At 40.4% G+C, this 10,750-nt stretch overlaps 1 long non-coding RNA gene across 1 annotated transcript; it reads right to left on the bottom strand.

The window, feature by feature from the left end:
- Window positions 1–1,290: 1,290 nt before the first annotated feature.
- On the bottom strand, window positions 1,291–5,524 carry LOC148001347 (uncharacterized). The gene is made up of 2 exons (XR_015637708.1): window positions 5,291–5,524; window positions 1,291–3,475 (listed from the first exon to the last, which is right to left on the bottom strand). It is a non-coding gene; the product is annotated as an uncharacterized LOC148001347 (long non-coding RNA).
- Between the last annotated feature and the right edge of the window lie 5,226 nt (window positions 5,525–10,750).

The raw sequence follows: 10,750 nt of genomic DNA, 5'->3' as shown, positions 1-10,750 counted from the left end.
AGTCCTGAGAGTCTTTCATTGCCCAGGTCACCAGTACATTCTGGAGGGCTCTCCCACCTCCTTTCTCCCAAGGTCACCTGTTTCCATTTTTTATTCGACTGGCGCTCAGGGATTCAGTCCTTTCCCCCCACCCAATACCAGTTCATATTCCCCTTTCCCCCTGCCCCAATCTCCCTTTGCTCCCAGGTCTCTCCCACTCCCCCCTTGTGGTTGCTTCCTTCTCGCCCCTAAATGGGACTGACACGTCCTCACTTGAGCCCATCAGTATATTACCCTTTTTGAGTTCTGTGGATTGTATCTTGGGTATTCTGTACATTTCCTTTTTTTTCTTTTCTTTTTTCTTTAGCTAATATCCACTTGTTAGTGAGAACATACCATACATGTCCTTTTGGGTCTGAGTTCCTCACTCAGGATGACATTTTCTAGTTCCATCCATTTGCCTGCAAACTCAGGATGTCCTCATTCTTAAAATAGCTGAGTAGTATACCATTGTGTAAATGAACCACATTTCCTTCATCCATTCTTCTGTTGTGGGACTTGTGGGTTGTTTCCAGCTTCTGGCTGTCACAAATAAGGTCACTATGAACATAGTGAAACATGTGCCCCTGTGGCATAGTGGGGCATTTTTTGGGTATATTCCCAAGAGTAGTATTGCTGGGTCTTTAAGTAGATCTATTTCCTATTTTCTGAGGAACCCCCAAAATGATTTCCAGAGTGGTTGTACCAGTTTGCTATCACACCAGCAATCGAGTTCCTCAGTCTCCACAATCTTGCCAACATGTGTTGCCATCTGAAGTTTTGATTTAAGTCATTCTGATTGGCATAAGGTAGAATCTCAGGGTCGTTTTGATTTGCATTTCTTTGATCACTAAGGACTTTGAACATTTCTTTATGTTCTTCTTAGTCATTAGAGGTTCCTGTTGTGAATTCTCAGTTTAGTTCTATGCCCACTTTTTTTTTATTGTGCTGTTTGGGGTTTTGGTGGTCAGCTTCTTGAGTTCTTTATATATTTTGGATATTAGCCCTCTATTGGATGTGGGATTAGTGAAGACCCAATCTGTAGTTTGCCAATTTGTCTTATTGACTATGTCCTTTGACTTACAGAAGCTTTCCAGTTTCATGAGGTCCCATTTATAAATTCTTGATCTTAGAGAGTTAGCCATTGAAGTTCTGTTTAGGAAATTTCCCCCTGTGCCAATAAGTTCAAGGCTCTTTCCCACTTTCTCTCCTATTAGAAACAGTACATTGTCGCTCTGTCTCTGACCCGCAGAAATGAGCGACGACACAACGTTCTTCTCAAAGCAGTTTATTCAGGAAGCATACAGCATGCAAGCAGGAATCTTTCTTTTCTTTTCTTCTACCCACCTTCTCAGCCCCTGAGCACACTCCCTTATATCCTCCCTCCAACTCTGCCTCGTCACTCCAGTCTGTGTAATCTCAGTTCATAGGTCCACGTCACATGGCCTGATCTTGCATCATGGTGCGCCTGTACAGCTCTCACAATGGATGTGGCTAGTTTCAGGTGTGAGAGGAAGTCAGGTGCCATTCATGAGACTTAGCTACAGTCCTGGGTGTCATCTTGGGACTGTTGCCACAGCCACTTCCCACATCTCCCCCTTCTTTATGTTTTTGGCAGAGAGAATGCCTGTCTTAGGTTGCCCCCTATAGCAATTCCCCTTACCTGTCATCGGGAGACAAACAGCTTAGGTTTGATCCCTGTCTTAGGTTGGTGACACGCCCAGGGAGTCTTACCCGTCATTGACTACTTCTCTAGCATGCCAAGCCACACTTGAGGAGACTGTCCCGTCTCCACCACTGCAAAAGCATGTATCATTAAGGCTTGAGTTCTGCGCTGATGAAACTGTATACGGCACATGCACCAAAAGTCCAGGACGCTAAAAAGAATCAGGCATAGGGCAAGTCCAGCAAGTCCAGCCCATTCTTTCAGCCGTGAGGCAGTGGCGGCAATCCAATCGGCCAGTCCTCCAGCTAAGGACACGTCCACTCAGGTGGAGTTGATATGGACGATGGATTGTCTCAATTCCTGAACTAGTCCATCAAAATGTTGAGACCAATTTCCCATAAGATACTGAGATATATTACGGGAATATCAGCACGACTGACATTCATAAATGGTATGGAGGTGACACACAGTCCTGAATATTTCCACTCACAACCCAATTGCGTTAACTCCATCATAATATCTGCTTGTTCCTGGAACAAATTGACCCTTTGATACAGCAGCAAAATTCCCGCTTTTAACTGACTACTAATATTACCCTGAACATCCAAAGCTTCTGCAACACCTGCGGATAAATTATTTACAGCTGCCGCAGTCTGTACTACGGGGGTAAGGGATAAGGGTGCAGCAATGGTTGCGGCGGCAGAAACTGTTATAGCAGTAACAATGGCTGCAGTAATGCCAAAATCCCTTTTTGGCCTAAACAAAGTCTTAGAAGATGGAGCCTGAACAGGCCATGGTACAAAGCGAGGCATCCTAGTCACAACAGCCAAAGAATATGCAGATGCATTCCAACACATGCTATAATAACAATTACCATTACTACAATTTAAAATCTTATCATCATAACTACCGTTATAAATAATAAACACAAAAGGAGGCCACATACAGACAGGTGTAGGCTTAAATGTAACATTTTGCCTTCCAGCACATTGAGATACAGAGGTCTCAAACCCTATAGACCCATTCCAATGAAAGCTTGCATTACCCCAACCCCATACCATAAGCATACTCAGAGCAGAAAGATCTGTGCAACTGCCATTCACCCCACACAACAACCACACATCAAAAGGATTACTAGCTACTGCCTGAGCTGGATTTTGATAAGTCCAATTATATCCTGAAAATGAGCTATTATGGCCTGTGCTAATACAAGGAGAAAAGGTAAAATAATTCTGTACAGCCCAAGCCACCTTTCTCGCCTGACACCCAGTCCAAGGTGGAACGGAATTTCGGGTACCCTTGCAAAAGGGAGCCCATCTAGGTTGAGAAGGTATGCTAGCATTGCCTTTGGAAATCATGGCAGGCCATACTCCTTGAATACATGTGGCATTAGCTCTGGTAGTAATATTAATTGGCATATCAAGCTATGCTGCTGACTGATTATACAATTGAATGCAATCACTATTCTGAGAAATTTTAGAGATCATCTGAAAGCATAGCAATCCTTCTAACTAAAGCCGCATCGAATCATTTATAGGTGCTATATCCCCATCCCAGGGTAGGAAGGGTAGCTTTAGCAAAGCATTAGAGGAAAAAAATCGGGGGAACACTTGCACCGAATGCGTCAGCGGCAGGGGCTTGGGAAACATGGATAAAAGCCCCCAGCGTAGGTCTTCAACCATCACCACAGGAACCATTGGCAACACTAGGAACATCCATAGTATCCTCTTTCCGTTCATCTTGGACTGCTCTGGTCAGCCTCTCCAGGACCCACAGTGGCTGCTGATGATCCTGGGGAAACATACAAACAGACCCACTCACCCAAACCAACACTGGATCAGGGCCCTGCCATGTACCAGTTAGGACGTCCTTCCACATGGCCATGCCTTTTGAAGAAGCATCAGGGTTGCCATGATGCTTGGCTGCAACCCGCCCATGTTTGTCCTCATTCAAAAAATTCAAGGTAAAAAGGGCAATGGCTAATCTTTTCCTAGGGGTGGAGCCAGCAGAGGTAATTCCCCCCTTTTGTTTAATTAACTATTCCTTTAGGGTGTGATGGGTTCGTTCAATAATGCGCTGCCCCTGAGGGTTGTAGGGCAATCCATGATTCAATCGAACACCCATCATTTTACAAAAGGACACAAAAGAAGCAGAAGTATAGGCCTGCCCATTATCAGTTTTCAATTCTTTAGGCTGCCCCCAGGCACCCAAAACTTCAAAGCAATGTGCAATCACGTGATGTGCCTTCTCTCCTCTCTGTAGAGAGGCAAAAACAACTCCAGAAGCTGTATCAATGGAAACATGAAGATATTTTAACTTTCCAAATTCTGGAAAGTGTGTAACATCCATTTGCCATAGGTGTAGAGGGCGCAACCCACATGGATTGACCCCAGCCCCAATCTGAGGCAATAACGGGGCACATTTTTGGCACATTTTTACAGTATCTCTCACCTCTGCACGAGAAATTTTAAATCGGGAAGACATGGTCTTGGAGTTAACATGAAAATATGAATGAAAATCTCTTGCCAATGTAACAGGTGAAGCAATGAAGAAGGTCATGCATGCCCTAGAGGCTTTATCTACAATATCATTCCCCTCAGCCAGGGGTCCAGGCAATCTGGTATGAGCATGAATGTGTTGTACAAAAAAGGGTGAGGATCTCTTTAAAATTAAATCACGTAAGGTAACAACTAAATTTCCAATGGTAGATTTTAAATTAACTTTACCCACCACTTCCAAACAGAGTAACATATTAACAACATATTGGCTCTCAGAAATCAAATTAAAAGTACCTGGAAATAATTCAAACACCTTAATCATAATTTGTAACTCAATAACTTGGGGTGATGCAGGGGGAAATTGTATGGTAATTGGTGAGGACCCTGCCACCAAATATGCTCCCTGTCCTGTCTTGGAGCCATCTGTAAAGATAAGCGGAGCATCTGATAAAGGATTTTTTGAAGTAATATGAGGAAAAAATCACAGGATGAGCTGTAAGCAGTTGTAGGATTGGATCTTTGGGAAAGTGATTATCAAAGTTGCCCTGAAAACTGCACCTCAAAATAGTCCAATCATCTATTGATGCTGACAACACTTCCAGCTGCTTTACATTATAGGGAACTATCAAATCCTTTGGCGGGATGCCAAAGTACTGTATACATTGCTGAATGCCAAGCAAGGCTAACTGAGCCACTGAGGTGGGATAATGAACAAGTGTTTTGGCTGGGGATATCTTTGGATGTATCCAGAGCAAGGGAGCTCCCTGCCATAAATCTCCCTTGTCCTAACAACATATCTTGATCCCAAGCAGGCTGCCCATTACGAGTGTTGAGCGCTGCCTGCTCAGCGGCAAACTCAGTATAATATGCCTTCCAGTCCAAGTACTGGTCTGATGTCAGACAGGCGTGAGCCAGATTTTGCCAATCGCTAGGAGTCATGCAAAAGAGGTGTAAGGATTCTAGCTGTGCCACTACATAAGCGGCGCTAACCCCATATGCACAAACTCCCTCAGCCAGCCTTTGAACGATCTTCCAGTCCAGCAGCTCATGTGTGCGATTGCCCTGCGCATCCTGAAATACAGGGAAGCATTGGGCTCGCAGTTCTCACCAGGTTTCCGGGTGTAAGCAACGTCCCTCTGTCCTGCCCGGAGCATACGGAGGTGGATGAGGCGGCCCCAGAGCCAATGGTTCTACCTTTAGTTTCACTTTCTCTAAGCTGTCGGCGATGCTTTCCAGATCGTCTTCCAACATTTCCCCCTCTCTAGAATTTCCTTCGGTCTCTGATTTTTGAGAACGTTCCTCCCTAACATGATTTAGTGCCTCATTTCCCTTTTGGAGCTCCACGCCACACCTTTCCTCATCCCCTATGCAATTCTTCACTAATTTCCACACTGGCAGCACTCCTTTTGGTAAAACCCCCTGCTCTTCAACAAACCTCAAATCATTCTCTAATTTCTCCCAACTGGGCATTGTAAGATGTCCTGTCACCGGAAACCACGGAGCAACCTGGTCCACTGCTTTCAAAAAGTTCTCTACTGTTTCTTTCTTTAGCCCAATTCCTTTCACTTTTAACAAATCCTTGAGGGCTTGGCAAACTGTCTGAGCTGATGTTGAGTTCCCTATTGTGCTTGGTGTGACTTGTTCCAAAACTGGGAACCTTATAGTCTTAATCCGAGAACTTTTCTCGTCCCACTTACCTGGGAACTTACCGGCTAGCCACCCTGACTGCGATGAGTTCTGAACAAGGGAGGAGGGCTCCCCGTATGGGCCACCACGTGTCTCTTCTGTCTCCAACCCGCAGAAAAGAGCTACCACACAACATTCTTCTCAAAGCAGTTTATTCAGGAACCTTACAGCATGGAAGCAGGAATCTTTCTTTTCTTTTCTTCTACCCCCCTCAGCCCCCGAGCACACTCCCTTATATCCTCCTTCCAACTCTGCCTCATCAGTCCAGACTTCGTAATCTCAGTTCATAGGTCCACATCACATGGACTGATCATGCGTCATGGTGCGCCTGCACAGCTCTCACAATGGACATGGCTAGTTTCAGGTGTGTGAGGAAGTCAGGTGCTAGTCATGAGACTTAGCTGCAGTCCCGGGCACCATCTTGGAACTGCCGCCACACTCGCTCCCCACAGTATATCTGGTTTTATATTGAGGTCCTTGATACACCTGGATTTGAGCTTTGTGCATGGTGACAAATACAGGTGTATTTTCATTTTTTATACATACAGACTGGCAGTTATTTTACTATTATTAAAATATTAGATTTTATTTTGTCTGCACATAGTTGTTCAGATGGGAAAAATCAGAGACCTGAACTTATCCCTAGCCTCACTTCTTAACATTGGCTTTCTGTCCCTTTAGTTAGAGAATAAAGGAACTATGGCAGTGTTCTTAAATACTTTACCTGTGGCTGAAAGACTGTTAAAACCAAAAGTAATGATATAATCCTGCAAAACATAGTCTTTCTGACCTAACAAGGCTGCTGCACATTTCAGATATACCTGCCAGGCTCTCTGTGTTTTCATGGATGGCCCTGCACCCATGCACAAACTGGAAGCATGGGGTAGACTGAGTGGGTTTAACAGTAGATGAAAGTGGATAAAATAGTGGTGAGAGGAATCTAAGAGGAGTAGATTTGATCAAAACACCTTCTAATCATACATTAAATTCTCCAAATTACTGTTTTTAGAAAACCAATGAGCATACATGTTTTTCTTTATCGACTTAAGTTGTGATTTTTAAATTCTGTTATCATATTAAAAATCAAAAAATAAGCAAAACATTTGGTTATGTTTACTATGCAAGTCTTATATAATGCTAAAATATAATTATGTAGCATTGGGAAAGTAAAAGGAAGATGGAATAGAATGAAGGAAAAAAGAAATAAATAATGTATTGAAATCCCATGCAGTTGCCATTACCACTAGTCCACACAACTTTTAAACAGATTATGTATGAATACATGGACACTTTAAATTAACAGTGTATATCTTACTGTTTTCTAACCTCATTTTATTTTTGTGGCTGCATTTGCCTTTATTGTGCAGATGAATATATGAGGATCAACTAACATTTAGATGTTTTCTTATCTCTTTTTTTTCATAGTGTCAATGTATTTCTTAAAATTTATTCTTATAGAAAAAAATTAGTGAATAAACACTTAAGTAAAACATTAAAGCTTTTACTACAATTGTTTTATTGTTTTGTTATTATTTATTTTATTTGTGAGATTATTGGTATTTGATAAATAGTCAGTTGTTCTTCCCTGGGAATTTCTCCTGCTTTCAGTATTCCTTAGTTTCCTAGAGTTCCTTATGTGGAGTTGAGAGCTTGTGTGCTTTCCTCTATCCACTTTGGCATGTCTATGTTTTTATACTTGTTCAGCTCCTGTTTAACTGGTCATATTAATGAGACTTTAAGGGTGTTCCATCTGAAATTCCTAGGAAACACAGTCTCACTGGAAACTCCTTGATCCTCCCTCTGGCTCTTACAGCCTTCCTGGCTAGTGATTCACAATGCTCAGTGAGCCTTAGGGGTCAGAGTGTTCAGTAGACTCTCCACTAGGACTAGACTCCACAACTCTTCACTTTGTTTGGATGTAGTTTTCTGTAGTGGTCTCCTTCTGTTACAGAGAGATGATTTCTAAGTTGGATGAGGACTACACTGATATGTAGGTCCAAGGACACAAATTTGAAATTTATTTAAAGATTGTCCTGGTTAGTGCCATGATGGTTGTAAGTTCTCCTCTGAGGACTGTGATTTTACTAGCCCTGGGTAGTTAGCTGGGTTTCCAGTTTGCAGCAGCATGATTTTGCTCCTGGTACATGTTTCTAAAGTCCAATTATAGAGCTGTGGGTACAAACAATCTGCAAAAAAAAATTTGTTCCTATAATACAACTCTAGTACCTAAGGCTCAAGGATCACTGAAGAGGAAGAGCAGAAAAAATTTAAATCAAAGGAGCATGGAGTTCATGTGAGATTACAATTTGTTTTTATATATTTATGAAAAATATAAAAATATAAATAAAATATAAAATTAGTCTGTGTGTGGACTTGAGTGTGTATTGTGTAATTGTGAATGAAAAAAAGCATGAATTTGAAAACAAACAGGTGCATATGGGAGAGCTTAGAACAGTGGCTCTCAACCTTCCTGCAACCCTTTAATACAGTTCCTCATGTTGTGCTGACCCCCAACCATAAAATTATTTTCATTGTTAATTCATAACTTTAATTTTGCTACTGGTATGAATTTTAATGTAAATATCTGATATACAGAATGGTCTTAAGTCACCCCTGGGAAAAGGTCAGTCAGCTTCACAGGAGTTGCAACCCACAGGTTGAGATCCACTGCTTTAGAAGAAGGAAAGACATGAGGACATGATGCAATTATATTTTATAAAAATTTGTATTTTGAAGGATTCTATACCAATTCTCATTATTGTGTCATTAGTGGTAGCTTGGCCTTCCAAGGTGGGAGACTGGCCAGAAAAATTTAACCCTGTCTGTGAAGCCACTTCAAAGTGATGGCAGGACACTTTACAATCAGAAACATGATTGATGGTAAGCAGGTGATATATCCACCCTCAGCAACACACCAAGCAATGTGTAGGTTTATTACTACTCAGAAGGTGTCATGGTATTTCTCTCTCATGTCTAGCTTCTATTCTTAATTTTACTGTATTATTCTAATCCTTGCACTGTCATAATACAATACTTTCTTGGATGTAGCATTTCCTTCCAACAGTCTAAGCAGAAGCATGGGTTTTAAGTATTCTTTAGATAAAAGTATAGCATCTAGCAATCATCAGTTAATTACTTGATGGAACTAAATCAGGAAGAGTCATTTCCTAGTCTTTCCTTGGCTAGCTGGTCAGTATTCAGTAAACTGTCTGGGTAATTATTTCAGTGACAGTGGGGAAGAGAGTCAAGCTCACCATAATGAGCTCATTCTCTGCTGACCTTTCATTAGAGTTGAAATGTAAGTATAAATCTGTAAAAACAAAACTCAGAAAAACTCTTACCTATGGGGGAATATGTGCCCAAGGAGTTGCATTCAATTTAATAACATAGAAACATTTCAAGGACAAAAGGCAAAGGTGAGATGCAGGTCCTCTGCCCCGACATGAATTTGCCCTTTTCCTCTTCTCCCCAAGACCACCTGGTTGAGCTTAGGAGGAAGGATTCATTGGCACATTGCATATTATAGACAATTTCTCAGGTACTAAAGAAAAGTAAAATGTGTTAGACATTCATAATTTTGAAAAAAGAAGTGGAAAGGAATGTTATTTTTAAGGATCAAAATATATTTTAGCAATATGTTCATTGGACTTACTTATTAAATAGTTCAATATGAACACATTGTTCTTCAGGAAAATCAAAATTGTAGTGTCTTTGCTTGGAAACCTATAAAGATTACCATACACATATTTCAAATATATATATATATATATATATATATATATATATATATATATATATATATAGTGAGTTATACGCTAGGTCTTATAACATGCAGAACAATTATGAGGAAGATTATGAAAAACACTAAGAAAAAAGTATTGTGATAATATTGTAGATAATCTTTCAAAACCAAATTAAACATCTGTTCAATCCTTCAATAAAGGAAAGGGAAATTAGTTTCAACTAACTGTTACCTTGGAAGAGTCCCTCATGTGAACACACAACATGAATCCAGAGAAAACACATATGAACAGTAATATCACAAAACTCCAAAATTCTCTCCCTTTCTTTGACACACACACACACACACACACACACACACACACTTATATTCTTTCATTATTCCTCTCATTCTCTATTCTCTCCATTAATAATCTCTTTCTCATTCTTTGTCCTTTTCCCCGAAAATAATCCTCATCCTCCCTGAGGAGCTAGAGGTAGTTAAGGGTCTCTGCAGGAGAGAGATTTTCTTTAGTGACATATTCAGTAATAAGTTGTACATCCTCTAAGAAATTATCTCATAAAAGAAAACCTAAGAAACTAATTGGTTCACTAAAATGAACATAAAGCATGCAAGGGAGGCAAGTTAGGAGAAGAGGATCAGCAGGAGTGAAAAAGAAACAAAAGTATATGTATATGTATGTTTAGATGTAGATGATATATATATGATGTATATGTGTGTATGTGTATGCATATGATGCACATGTGTATGTGTATATGTATATGATGTATATGTGTATGTATATGATGTATATGTGTATGTGTATATATATGATGTATAGTCATAATAAATACATGTTAATAAAATTAGTTAAGAAATATTTCAACCTGCTGCTCATCAGAAAGAAAATAAAATATAAAATCACTTATTTCTATACATAGCCATTCAGTTGCTATATATAGACGGGCATACATTTATATCAAGAAAGCATGATCCTTAAGTGTATGCTTGTGTGGGTGTGTGATTGTGTTTGTGATGGTTATTTTAAAATACATTTGTGGGTTCCTTGGCATAACAATCAATTTGTTTAAAAAAGGAGATTTGTCACTAATGTAAGCAGGGCATATGGAAATAAACATTCAACTTTTTTCCACTATAAGG

Source organism: Rattus norvegicus, chromosome 14, assembly GCF_021556685.1.
Source record: "Rattus norvegicus strain SHRSP/BbbUtx chromosome 14, alternate assembly SHRSP_T2T, whole genome shotgun sequence".
NCBI classification, from domain to species: Eukaryota; Metazoa; Chordata; class Mammalia; order Rodentia; family Muridae; genus Rattus; species Rattus norvegicus.
This window is presented reverse-complemented; position numbering and strand designations above follow the sequence as displayed.